Source organism: Wasmannia auropunctata, unplaced genomic scaffold, assembly GCF_000956235.1.
Source record: "Wasmannia auropunctata unplaced genomic scaffold, wasmannia.A_1.0 LD336088.1, whole genome shotgun sequence".
In the NCBI taxonomy this organism is placed as follows: Eukaryota; Metazoa; Arthropoda; class Insecta; order Hymenoptera; family Formicidae; genus Wasmannia; species Wasmannia auropunctata.
This window is the reverse complement of record NW_012026802.1, coordinates 2,126,495-2,141,058: the sequence shown is the minus strand read 5'-3', so window position 1 is coordinate 2,141,058 and position 14,564 is coordinate 2,126,495. Positions and strand designations below refer to the sequence as shown.

Here is a 14,564-nt window from a genome sequence, read left to right as displayed (position 1 = left end):
CTCCTCTTTCCCTCACGTCTCCCTCGCGCCACTCGAACAAAGGAAGGAGCACACGGGGATAACGGCGGAAGAAAGGGACCGGATGGTCGGGGTCGCGTCGCGAGGACAAAATTCGCAAATGTCATTTCGCGGCCGCACTCCGCGCGACGCGTGTGTACAAAGGAGCGTAGCTACACGCGAGCGAGATACAGGAGGGGCGAGGGGAAAAAACAAGGGAAATCATCGTCGCGGAAGCGAAATGGTCGAGTGAATAATAGTGCCATTGATACTATTGATGGGGCACACGGCGAGCGACAATCGAGCCACGGCGGAAAGGGACGGACACGACGTGTGTTATTCAATCCGGCCGCGACACCCGGGCTTTTTTAGCTTTTGTTTCATTAGCCTCCGTTTTGCGCCCGCAGCGCGGCGGGGGCCCTCTCTCGCGATCCGACATCGCGTCGCTGTCACTCCGGAAGAATTTCCAGAGTGAGCGATATTACATTTCGGCACCCTCTTCCCGCCCCCCCCCCTCCTCCTCCCCTCTGCGTGTTACGTACCTTCATAGAGCAGAGAGCATGTAAATTAAAGCGCGACATCCTCGAATATTCTCGTGCGAATTTTCCGGCGCATGTTTCGGTCGGCGAAGCATACGGCCAATAAAAAATTATATAAAACCACGAGGCGAGGATAAAACGAGGAACCCGAGAGGGTAACACTTTATGCCGAGAACACAGCCCGAATAACATTAGTGCAACCACGGTAGCGGGATGAGGGAGGATGGCGGACAGGAGAGGGTCAGGGGGGAGGGACAAGCGACGAGGGAAAATGAGAGATAGACAGAGAGAGAGAGAGAGTCGGAGAGAGGAGAGGCGGGAGAAAGAGAAGAGAGATAGAGAGAGAGGAAATGGTAGTGCCGTATCAGAAACTACCCCATCGCGAAACCTCGACGAAGAAACTTTCGAGTGTACCCCTGATGGGGAAGGCGATCATGCGGTGAGAGACACAATGCGATCGATCGGGACGACTTCCAGCGAGTTACTTCAGTTTACAGTTTTTCCCGCTTTTTTTTTTCCACGTTATTCCAACGTCGTTCGTTGGCAAGCGAGAGGACGACGAAGGGACGGAAAGGCGGGGAAGGGGGGGGAGGGTGACGTGCTCGTCACGTAGCGGCGGAAACTTTCGTCATTCGTGACGGCGCCGGCGAAGGTCGAGTTTTCGCAGCGCGAAGAATGTCGGGGAGTGCAGGCGGGAGTGACTCCACCCTTCGAATGCGCTAACGCACGTCCGACGTGCGTCCGGATATTTCCGGAGCAGAGGCGCACCGGTCATAGTCTCTCTATTTTCCTCTACTCCTCTCCACTCCCATCGTCCACGGACGGGTAAGATATGACAGTTACTTAAGTGTCGAGTTGTTAATTTCAATCTTTTAAAAGAGCGCACATACGCACGGCCGTGATTCAAGAGTTGCATTACACTCGTGTCGCGGCAAGCCATACTCGACTTGCGATATTTATTTTTCCTTTCATACGCACGCATGAGCCTCGCCATCTGTAGCTTTCTTTCTCAACGATTTAATTAACGGGACACAGCGAGAGGAAAAAAAAGAGAGTCCGCTTCGTCTCACGGACCGAGTTATCTGTGTTAAATAAACTGTGTGAACACTTGCAATTTCCTTAATTATCTTTTATTCACAGTACGGAGAATTAAATATATATTTATTCGAGATGCTCTCGTCTTAAAAGGTTGTTACAAGTTTAACGCCAATCAATACAATTTAAGTGGAAAACTGTCGTTTAATAAAACAGTAGATTTTAAACTTTAAACTCGGACGGGCTATTTCATCGTCCTTCGGAATAACTCTCTCTAATCGTCTCTAACGTAGGAAAAGCTTCATGGATCATTGAGTGCATCGCGACGCTTTCCGGCGTTCTATTTTGAACGCCGCTCTACTTTATAACTAACAATTTCCCCGCGCCATATCAGAGAATTATATCTCATACCAGTCATACGACGCGTCTCATTGGCCTCGGCTTCGCGTCATTAAGACGCATTTATTATTCCCTATGCAATCGCAGAAAAGCGTCGCGTTGCAAGGAGCGCGCGCGCACGCGTGGGCGATTCAGAGCGAAGCGGAGTGCCGGGAAAGGGGCGAACGCCCGGGAATGGATTATCGAAGAAGCGAGATTTCTCCAAACGAGATTTAGAGTGTCAGCAAGGGGCTGAAGGAACCGGGCTGTGCGCGCCTGGAAAAGCTTCAACTCTCTCTCTCTCTCTCTCTCTCTCTCTCTCTCTCTCTCTCCTCCGTCGGGACGAAAATGACGGCGAGGTACATCGAAGGACGCGACGGGTCCTTTCAAGCCCGTCTGTCGGCTGCCCGCCCGCGGTGAACCCCTGCCCCCCCTCGCCCGCCCGTGGCGAAGAAAACTTTTATCTGCCGGCGATGATTTATGTATGAACCGTGTTAAATTGTTTTGTTAGCAATTCGCGGAATTAGCATCGCTGAGGCGCTCGTTCTCTCAATTATGGCGCTCGGAACGACGGAAATTCCGCCGTCTCGTCGAGGTCTCTCGCTCCCCTATTGAACGGGGAACGGACGGGGATCCACAAAACGGTCATTAAATGTATCGCCCCGCATAGGGATTAGAGCAATTGCGGCGCGATAGTGTTCCAGCGTAGGATTCTTAGCCGTAACCTCGGTGTTACCGTTCACCCTCATGCGCTTTCACAATTGTATCGCAATGCAGAGATTTGCGGAGAGGAAAACTGAGTTTTCGAAGAAGACGCGGTCTACGAGAAAATATGTTTCTTTGTGCGATAAATAATAATGTTTAACGTAAATCAATAATTGAGTTTGATTGGGAAACTTATTTGTTATTTGAATTGACTTCGGAGTAAATAATTTCCAACGTCAGAAATTGTTCTTCAGTGGCATGAGTATATCTTTAATAGATGTAGACATTTATTTTACTGATTAATATAATATATATGTATTATACTTATATTATTATACTTATATTATTTCTTTAATCGATCGCCGTAAAAATCATCATTCGGTTTCGCTCGTAATCTATCCTTCGTCATCTCGCGCGACGACGCGTCGATATAACGGTTTTCGTCAAAGAATTATTCATCGCCGACGACGTTCCGCCGCTCAAATGGGGTAAACGGAACATCGCGCCGTTACGGAGAAAAGTGCCAGGATAAAAAGAGAACGAGATAAAATTTACAAGCGAATTTGTGTGTACGAGTGCGAGACGCGCGTGCTTCACCAAAGGCAGACCGCTAAACCGAGAGAAGCTTCAATGGCGAGGAAATAAGAGATTCTCGGGTGTCGGTCGAAATCCATCGAGATTATTGACAAAGAAGGAAAACTTTCGTGCCTGTGAAAAGAAGGACGAGCTTCGCGGCGCGGCGGCGCGCGCGATTATCCAGGGGAGGGAAATTCCTGCGATTTTCAGTTTTATCATACTCCCCGCAAACCAGACCCTTTTATTTCCGCGCCATTACGACAGTCAAGTTATGCTTCCGCGGTTCGTCTAAATTGATGAAAATAAGGTTGTCAAGACGGGATATAAAAACTGCCGACAACGGTGCACCGACGACGGTTTCTCGGGGCTTGAAACCTTCAGACGTGACTCTCTGGCTTTTCTCATAAAGTCATAAAGATTCTAAATATATAACGGTCAATGTAATTCCCTCTTTCTCGTATTAATGTCATGTAGAATGCGCATATAAAATTCGAGACTTGAGCGTTGGCGTGACGTAATCCGCAAGATTAAACGTCTATCTTTATGCACCGAAGATACACAACACAGATGTTCTGACATTCCTACCTGCCTTCTCCTCGCCAGGACGATGACTAGTAAACGTTGAAAAAGACCCGGAATAAATCTGACAAATAAAATTACGCTTTGTGCCGGTCGGCAATTCGCCGAGCGTGCGAGACAGCTTGAAAAATCACCGCGAATGCGAGAGCGTGAGCCAAGATAAAAGAGAGAGAGAGAGAGAGAGAGAGAGAGAGAGAGAGAGAGACAGCGTGTGCGGTCGAGGTCACCGCGATGTCGCCGAGATTATTGGCGAAGGCGAAAAGTTCGCACACGACTATGGTGGCAAGACGGTGAAAAGTTTTCATCGGCATCGATAAGGTCGCGCAGCTGTGATCTGCCGAACGTTGAACGAGAAGAGACGGTGAAAGAGGGAGAGAAAGAAAGAAAGAGAGGGAGATAGAGGGGAGACGACGGGATGAGAGAACCAGCGATTCCTGTAATTTAGAGTTCCGCCGTACTTTCGAGGGCCGAGGCACTCCTGACTGCACCTGAGTTCCGCCGCGTCCGCGCGTGCGCGCGCGCGAGCGCACGTCTAAGAAATCCATTAGGGGCCATTTATTTCCCACCGCTCCATGCCACTCCGACTGCGACAGCGAGATCGAAGAGATGGTACCGAGGAGAGGGAGCGAGAGGAAAAAAAGGAAGGGAAAGGTGGAAGAAGAACGTGGGTGGGAACGTCGAAGGGGGTAAAATAAATGTACAAACGAGATTCCGGGAGTGCCTGCGTGTGCGCTTCGATTCTATACGGGACAACGACGGGGCGACGACGACGAACGATCACAGACGACCACGACGACGACCACGACGACGATGACGACAATGACGACGACGGGAACGACGAGGACGACGGGCGCCGCGTTGATGGGAGAGTAAAGAATGCCCCGGGGTAGGTCGTGCGCGTCGGGGTAGATCTCGCGCGCGCGAGGGTGACGACCGGCGTCGGGTTAGGGATGGTTCGGAGCAGACGAAGGGGAGTGAGAGCGATTACTCAAAACTGCTAGCTGGGTAGACAACAAGTCATACAAATTCGCCCAGACACTTGCAGTCGCCTTACCCGCGCACCGCACCGCACCGCACCGCGCCGCGCCGTTCTCCTCCGTCTTCCGTCTCCTTGCAAGGCGCGTTTGCCCGCGACGCTTTGATTGCGCGCTTGACGCCGCTTTTACGCGAATCGTGGTACACAAAGCCAGATTAACGCAGATTAAAGTAGACAAAGAAGGCATTCGAAGGCCCGGAGAGGTGGGATGCGAGAGAGCTTCGCGATTTAAATTCCGGAAACGTTAAAGACGTCGGAAAGCTCGGCGAACGTGATCGCACGAATGGACAAATCGTAATCGAACTATTTTTCTACGTGTGTTTTTAATTTTTCTAATTAATTCTAACTAATACATCCCTTACTTTTTTCCCTTCGTGCAAAAATCAAATTATACTATTACAGCACGCTGTTATTATATTTGCAAGAAGAAAAGAAAAACACTGTTATTTTATTAACTTGTAATAAGGAAGACAAAAAGAGATAGAACATGGAAGTGACAGTTTGCTTAAAAATTAAATTTATTTTGTATAAAGTTTTAATAATGCGTTTTGTATTATACAAGCTTATAAATCAATAATATCCGGCACTACATCACATCCCGCGCTTCATATATCTTCTCGACAACTCGGGAAAGTCCCTTCGTTTATTTTTCATCGTACGCCTTGCGCTAAGAAAATTATTTAAGCTGACAGGGGGAAGAAATGCTCGAGGTATGAGATAAACGAGGCGCGCGCAGTGATATAATTTGGGAGGAGAGGAGGGATTTCTCCTCGAAAGGAGATTCGTCGGACAGTGAAAACTCGAGAAGAGAGCAAAAGCGAGAGAGAGAGAGAGAGAGAGAGAGAGAGAGAGAGAGAGAAAGAGAGAGGCTTCGATGACGGGAAAATGAGAAACGAGCGGCCATTATTACGGCGCTCTGCGAATCCGACAGATTATTAGCACAAAGTTACTTGAGCGCACGCAAAGCCCGCCGAGAGTTCTGTGGCGGAAACATCAGAAAACGCATTAGCGGCGTGCGCTTCCTAACAATCCTTTGTATCCTTGATTATCCTGCTGTTTCCTCGTCGACATTCACGGTCTGTTGCGCGCCGACTTATCCGTTCGAGCGTTATAGCTTTTCCGTATTATTTATAACTGAATCGAATTGAAACCATGCAGCTCTGGAATAAATCCCCTCGCCGACAATTATTAGACGGTACAAGATAGCAACGATTAGAAATTCTGTATGTATAGAAAATATTTATGATAAACGTTACGCTTTGAAGTCGCGAAAGCGAAGGAGAAAATCCGGTAATGCAAATAACTTTTATGTAGCACTTCTAAGTAAAGACTTTCGAACCGTATAAATAGTGAGATGACGGATATAAAAGATGAACGATTTTTAGGCAAATTTGTTCGTTGAAAATTTCCGAATAATAAATTTATCCGGATTCGTATAAATGTATTTTCAATTAGTGCAATATATACCAGCGTGAGAGGCAGTTGAAAAATATAGTGGATAATGGATAAACGTGCGGCACGTGAGCCAGGGTATAACTCGGACTAGCAGTTGTACATACTTCTCACAATCACGCGAAAGACCTTTTCTTTACACCCCACGCGGAGAATAGAGTTAGCCCGTGCTCTTGTATAAAATCCCGGGCGGACTCGGGGAAAAATTTACGCGTATAGCAGCTCGCGTCGCCTCCCCCGGGTGGAAATTCGCCGCGCGGCAGCATGTTTGCATCGCCGAAAATTAATCTCGACGAATTATGGTCCTAATTTAATCGCGTCGTCTTCCGTGACACGCGTACGCCATGAGCGCGGGAACGTCCATTTACGCCCAAGTCGCTAACGAGCGTGCCTTTCTCGAGGGCGAGAGTAATTTGGCAAATTAGCGGCGGGGAGGATCGATGAACAATATATATTCGCACCCCGCGCGCACGGTTCGAGGCGGCTCGCGATCGAAGGATCGCGCGTATAATAGCCGCGGCGCTGGAAACCGTTCTCCACGGAATAAGTGCTTCCGCCGTCCGGCAGACTGCAGGCAGCGGGGGCCGGCTTTGTGCCCGCAAAATCCCGGCACGACCCTTGACACTCGAGCGGGGAGAGACTCGCCGAGCCGATAGACCAAGTTTATGAATACAACCTTCGCACGCGGAGGAAAACGGATCCTTATAAAAGCGGAAACGCAGTTGAGAACCGCGTCGCGCGATTGCGCGACAATTGATCCATTTTTTAGGAAGTTAAAACCTTATTTGGAACGAAAAATCATCTTTGTCTATTTCTCATTCTTTTATTATGAGCAAAATGAATTAAATAATATTGCGAGAATAACAATATTGTACGATATTGTAATTAATATGGTAAAATGCATTTTTTATGCAACAGCACTTTTCCGTTAAATATTCTTTGAGATTTCATACTAGGATTTATTTGATATTATAGGCACTTTACCTTGATAACATTGCAGAGGCTATAAATCAAGCGATGATATCGCGTTACATGAGACGGTCGTGACATGTTACGGATGAAACTCACGTCTATACTAAGTCCTCCGATTATTGTTGGCACATCGGCGGATTGGCACATTGGCCAGCAGCACTTCGCGCTGCCATTCCGTTCAGATCGAAAGGGTTAAAAGCTTCCCTGATTTTCGGCCGATCTCGCGGGAAACTTTCGACGATCGATGGGACGGAACTCTTAGCGAACTGTCGGACAGCTTAACCTCGTGATCTCCTGCGCCTGTGATGGCGAAAAGATCACCGGAGATTCAGCTTACGTGAGCACGAGTGAAGTACAATGTGACACAGTTACGAAATTGGAACAGATGTAAAGATTCTAAAAAATTTCTCAATCGCGATAATCGCGCGAGGCATTATATACATCTTTCAAAAGCTGTCTCATTTCCTTCTTTCTGAATTCAGATATCTATTGAAATATACGTGAATATACGTATATATATATTTGTTGCTCAGAATTAAACACTACCGCCTTGGCGCAGTGCGGGCTTCTGGTATTTAAACTATTTAAAGATGTGTCCGGAGAACTAAAAATGCACCGAATTTTTGCGTGAGAAGAACTCGGAGCTCGCTCGAGTGAAACAGCGCCGAAACAGCTTAAACGGATAGGCAAATAAATTGCGGTCGGTGGGGAAAACGGGAGGGAGGGGGGGGAGAGGGAGAGAGAGATGAAAAAAGGGCAATCGCGCGATTGATGGACGATTTGCGGGTAGCATTAAGCGACGGGCTAAAAAATTGAAGTAACGTTTAGCGAGCGTCGACGGTCGGATTAGCCGCTGATCCGATTAAACCGGGCAACCGTCGATCGATGCTGTTTACAAACAGTGCGACGGCGGCGACGGCGGCTCGTAGCTTGCTCCCGAGACGATCCGTCGTGGGGCGCGCACCGATCGATCTTTTTTAAATCACACGGACGTTTTAAAGGCTGGCTTATATGACTTGCGATTTCAGTGCTGTGGAAGTTATCGAGCGAGCATGCAGAGTGAAAGAAAGGAAAAGAAAATAAAAAAATGAGAGAGAGAGAGAGAGAGAGAGAGAGGATTCGACTTGTAAAAGAGGTTCGCAGCATACGAAAATAACGTGAACCTACATCCGCGAATGTAAATGTGGCGAGCTCAAGAGAAAGAGAGAGAGAGAGAGAGAGAGAGAGAGAGAAAAGAGCCGCTCGTGTCGGTAATCTCTCCGGCAAACAGCCCTTACGACTCAAACGGATCGCGCGCGCGGTCGTTAGTTTACGACAATCCTCTAATCGAGCGAACGAACGTACGAACGACTGTAATCCCGTCGTACCGGGGCAAACTTAAACTCCTCGGAAATTTAACTTATCGTTATGTTGACACGAACCGCGGGCGAACACAAGGAAAACGGGGTCGTCGGCGTGGCCGATTGCTCCCCGTCCGAGGGAGCTTCTGTCCTCTCTCGGGGGTAAAACGGGGATATCCCGGAAAGTTTCGGGGGGAGAATCTCGCGCGTTTTCCGCTTGCCCGCCCCCTCTCCCCCCGCCCGTCCTTCACCCTCGTCCGCCCGTCTACCCCTCGCGTCGCTAACGACCTGAAAACCGGCAAGATATATGGCGGGCTCGCATATCAACGTGGAAGAATGCCCGCGCGCAGTCCAGGGAGATAGTCGAAAGTGGAAAAGGTCGTGCGGAGTCAGACGGGCGGCGGGGAGAATCTACGGGCGGCTTCCTAGCGGTCGTATAACTACTCGGCTCGCCTCCCGCAGGATCGGAGTATAATCGCGTCAATTCACCTCTCTCGTTTTCTCTCTTTCTCCCTCTCGCTTTCTTTCCCTCTTTCTTTATTTTCCTTTTTAGATTTTAAAGTGACTGTTGTATTCGCGTCGTCCCGTATAATACGCACGCGGCATACCGCCGAGCGGATTTCACGCTCGCGCTCGCAATTACGTCACCGTACGAACTGCACGATTATCACACGGCAGAGAGCCAATTTTACTTTACGCTTCTCTTCTTCTCTTACGTGACACTCACTCGTCCACCCTTCGTTTTTCTCTCCTGCGGCTCGCCTGGATCCAGGGGAAAATCCGTTCCCGCGCCTCGTGCCCACTGTGCCCGTGTTCTTGGCGGCGACTTGAAACTGATTCGCAGCGAATCGCGCTCTTCCAGCACTTCACCCACTTTATTTTTCTCTCCTCACGCGCATACGTATCAATCTACACTCGGACCGTCACGCTGGTGGTTATCGTCGTGCGACGCGCGTCTCTCCTCCTCGCCGCGGAACTGTGTCATCTTTCCTCGGTCGCCGCGCACTTCCGATCGCGTAACCGCGAGAGACGGTGACGGGGCCACAGGACGCGGGACGCCGGCACAAACGTCGCGCCAGTCTGTCGTGGCGACACGTGGCACGACTTTGCGGTCGCCTTTTTCTCGTCTGTTAATCCGCCGAGGCTGTTGTGTGTATAGAGACCGGCATGATCTCCTGCTATCGCGCGTAAGCCAACCGCACGATCCTGACGGGCCGAGGTCGCGTCGCCTACTGCGAGACGGCGGCGCGAGGCGTCTCACAGCCGCCCGCCACCGTCCGCACACGCCCGAGCCGGCGTGCTGCGTGACGTCGCGACGCCCACGCAAGATCGGGCGGGATGCGCGCGAGCCCGCCGCGATCAGTTGCGATTTCGCGCGCTCCACGATCTCCATATGACTGGCGAATGGCGATTGGATAGAGGCAAGGACAGAGAGAGAGAAGAGAGAGAGAGAGAGAGAGAGAGAGAAGAATACAACTTGTCATTCGCGACCGTCATAAGAAAAAACCTTTCAATTTCGATGATCGGAGCAAGATCAGCAAAATTAATGCGTTTTAAGTTTGAATTCGCATATCAAGCAGTAACGAACGAAATTTTTATTTTGCAACTACGTAATAACACAAACATTTGCAGATAAATAATTAAACAGATGATCAAAAATAAGCAATTAAAATGAGAATGTAAATAAAAGATAAATAAGATGCGTAAACAATGAATAAAATGAAATACAATGAATAAGCATGTGAATTGTGATATTTATATTGTTGGTCACATTAGAAACTGGTTTCGCTTGAAAAAAGAAAAAAATATATATATACATAATATATCGAGTACTGGTTTTTAATGATATGCACGAATCTCCGAAATGACGCAATGTCATATCGCGCTATCGTTTTTTTTTTTTTGTCGCATCGGCCGTCGCGCGCACGACGGAGTACGCGACGAGCGATACATTATTTCGCGGCGGATTACGGACGTTGCGTTAATTATTAATCGTCAATTGCAATTAGCGCCACGGTTGCAACGTATCCCGATCGATAACGCGCGCCTCAGAATACATCGCGCGCGCGGTTCGTAATTTTATTTCGTACGTACGTCGATGGAATTATAATCTACGCGGAATGACACGCGCGTTGTATCCCTCTCTTCGCTTCAATCGCTTTTTCTCACTGTCTCTCTCTTCCTCTCTTCCTTCTCTCTCTCTCTCTCTCTCTCTCTCTCTCTCTCTCTCTTTCGCCTTCGACGGTATCCATGGAGCAAAACGCGCGAAATATGTAGATGCGTTCGTGCGACGCAACTCGACGAATGAATCTCGTTGCAAATCGGCAACCGTTGGAGAATCGCGCGAAACACTGGTAATTCTACGGCACCATTAATAATTCGTTGTAGAGCCGTCATACGGAACTTCAGATAACGGTGATATTCCCGCTAGAGAAAATTCAGGGGATTCGTTAATCAAATTTTGCGGCGACCAGGAGATCCGGAGGCGACGTCGTGAAACATTTATACGTATCACCGCTATTACCTCTGGGGAATATGCGGGGACTTTCTTTAAAAAGAAAAAAATGGAGAGAGAACGAAGGGAGGAAAAGAAGAGAATGAAGGCTATCTTAACACGCCGTTAAGGTAATCCGCAAGAGTGAACATTAAATATTAACAATAACGAAATCCACATTGCGGCTGAAGCGCTCGAGTCGTGCAGCGTCTGGAGTAAAGAAATGTACGCGAACCCGGTCGTTTTGCGAAATTACGCGAGTACACTGCATTTCTATGAAAATCAGTCGCCAGTGCTATATCAAGGCAACGGCTCCATTTCCTACTCAAATAACATTATTTCGAGTATTCCCTGTGCGTTTCGTGAGCAAGTACGTCGAGAGAGAGAGAGAGAGAGAGAGAGAGTCTAAGAGCTATTAAGATAGATATACATCAAACGAATGAACAATGGACGAACAGCGAACGCGCGTACTTTCGGTTACGGAACGCGAAAGGAGGCGAATAAACAGCGCGAACGCAAAATATATACGAAATAGTCAAACTTTTTCTTTTTCTTTCGTCGCTCATTATCTTGCGTTAACTTTATCCTCAAACGGACAAAATGAAATAAATAAACAGATCGAAAGGGGGAAAAACTGATCGTGCTCGATAATTCAAGACCGAATCTTGAATGCTGGAAATTAAATATTTGCGGCTCCACGCGCAATCGAATCGGCGCAGGCGTCTCAATTTCGAAATATCGCACGTTCTGTTTACTTGTATTTTGCAAGAATGCGCGCAATGAGCGTACATTTCCAATCGGCGGACGGCGCGCGGCAGCGGGGTCGCAGTTGCACGGAGCGACCGGTCGCCGGCTAATTAGGTGGATTGCGTGGAAGCTCGGATCCGTGTGTCCCCGCATGCGGAATGGATTATCGATCTCGCACGCGGTGGATAATAGCGACTCACCACCGCCTTATGTCGTATTCGGAGGGGAGGGGAGGGGGGGGATGAGGGTGAGGACGAACGGTGCAGCGATAGTTTCTCGCGGCACGGCAGCTCCGCCCGCGGGCGCCCCGCGACGACGCTACTCCTATAACCGGGGCGAACTTCCGTAACTTCGTTGGCGAATAGAATTGAGTTTCTGCGGCTCGAGATAAACGGTCGACGCGAGCCGTCTAGCCCGGGATATTATTTTAAACGTCATTGACTCTCGATAAGCGAGGCTAACATTTGGACCCCGAGAAGCTGTCCTCCGTCCACTTGGCGCCTCCGCCTCCCGTCCGTCGCCGAGAGGCGCCGCGCCGAGATAAAAGTAGTGCGAGCTCCCGCATGCTTGAGTTCGAAAAGTGCGTTCGCGTGAATTCGACTAACTTTGATTAATTACACCTTCGTTCTAATCGTCACATATCTGCATGTGTATACGTTTACATAATTCATTAATAATGGACGAGTATATTGAATTGATTGAGCGATCGGAGGACCGATTAAAAATTTCGTGCGCCCGCAAATTTTTGCAATATTCACGAAACTTCTCCGTATCGCGACTTTCAATTAACAATCGCACGAGGGTCGACGAGGAGGCGAGACGCCGCGCGTTAAACTATTCGTATCTGCAAAGTCTCTTGATAAAGAGAGCGAAACGGGTAGAGTCGGAAGACATTCCGCAAAACATTTTTACTCGCCGTTTTCCGCACGTAAGAGGATTAAATTAAAATGCTAACATCGAGAAATCGCTTTCATCTTTATGAGATTGCCCGGCGTACGCTTTGCAAGCAAAAGGGGGGGACGGAAACGCGCGGGGCGGAGGGTTGGGGGAGGGGAGAAGGAAAATGCAACGCGGACGGTCGTACCTGTAGCGGAGAGAGAATCGATCGATCGAATTATCTCGCTAAATCTGCGAGCAGAGAGAACCGATACGCGTGCGGCTCTCGCCGAAGATTTCTACGTCACGAAATGCAGTCGGGACCCATCCCGCGCCTAATTGTCTTCGTTAACGCAACCAATCGCGGTGCGAGGGAGAAAGATAGAATGAGAGAGAAAGGGGGAAACATAGAGACAGAGAGAGAGAGAGAGAGAGAGAGAGAGAAACGCACTTTGTAACTTGCGCCGACAATTGATGACGGTTCATCGTACATTCAATGTCATTATCGGTTGGCCTCGTGTAATGAAGTCCCTGCGCGGAACGTGATAAACGATTACCGATCTTCGGCGAAACGCAAACGGTATAGGCGTGCGGACCTGCGCGCGCGCGCGCGCGAGCGAACGAACGAACGAACAGGCGGGCGAGTGAGCGAGCGAACGCACGCAAATAAACGCCGTAATTAACCGGCTTACAATTAGGCTTACGACGACAAACAGGCGCGCAAACTGCGCAGTCCCTGGCGCGGTCGCGCGGCGAACCACCTGATGATTCGGCAAGATTTCCGCGGGTAATCCGCGTCATGGACGATTGCATTCCGCGGCCGCGGCCATACTTTACTCTCGTATTCGGGACGGGTGAGGGAGGGGTAGAGGGAGAGGCGGGCGGGAGGATGAAAAATCGTCCGTATAATGCACCGTATTTCCATTAAACCCCGCGAATAAATATGTTGAGCGCGCGCGAGGGGGAGTGCCAAACAATCGATAGACGGATGGAGATATTTTCTCCCGCTCTGGGAATTAAATTCCTCCAAGTCTAGCAATGAGAAGTATAAATAAGATTCGAGTAACTTTTATCTCGCTTTTTTTATCTTTCTCCCTCTATCTCATCTTCTCTATCTAGCCCTCCGTCAGCGAAGGGGAGGGGGGACTAGATTTATGTAGAAATAAAGCATTCGTGCAATACGTTAGATACGATAATCGGGAGGAGGCCAAATGGAGGAAAAGAGGCGCCCCGAGGTTCTCGCCTTTCAAAAATCGATTTTCGTCTTGGGGGGGGGGAGGCGGGACGGGAGGCGCGTTTTCTTCTCATTTGCGTAAAGTGCTTTCCGCGAGCGTATCCGGCGCATTATACATCGCGAAAAGCGGTCCCGCAGGGGCCGTTCACGATAATTTATTGCGCGGTTCTCGGCATAAACTAGTTTGCGGAGACGCGACGGTTTCAGTACGGAGCTGCCCACGGATAGTCGGGATTACATATGGGCGCTGCAAGATCGCCGTCTGGAACCCCGAAAACCTCTGGGTGTACCGCTGCACATCCGTATGATTTGGACAAGATGTTTTCAGGTCTTCTACGCGAAATTTTCTCTTTGGCATCTCATTTTCTCATTTAATCGCTCTTTTTTAAAATGTATCTTTAGAAACTCTTCGGAAGAGAAAATGAGCAATCAAAACTCCATCAATTATAATTTATCATTTAATATAATAATTTATTTTACATTCCTGTAATTATTATTTCGTGTAATTCGCGTAATTATTATTTCGTATTATTCGTATAATTATTCGTGCGCACGTGTCGATTGCTATTGACTTTCTAAAGTTTTTATTAATTAATACCATATA

The 14,564-nt window shown here is 48.7% G+C and overlaps 1 protein-coding gene across 1 annotated transcript in view; it reads right to left on the bottom strand.

Moving 5' to 3' along the window:
* LOC105448265 (growth factor receptor-bound protein 14-like) overlaps nt 1-9,833 on the bottom strand; it is a 253,642-nt gene extending 243,809 nt beyond the window's left edge. Inside the window, exon 1 of the mRNA XM_011686759.1 lies at nt 9,337-9,833. The gene's annotated coding sequence lies outside the window, so the exon portion shown is untranslated. The remainder of the gene's footprint in view (nt 1-9,336) is intronic.
* Between the last annotated feature and the right edge of the window lie 4,731 nt (nt 9,834-14,564).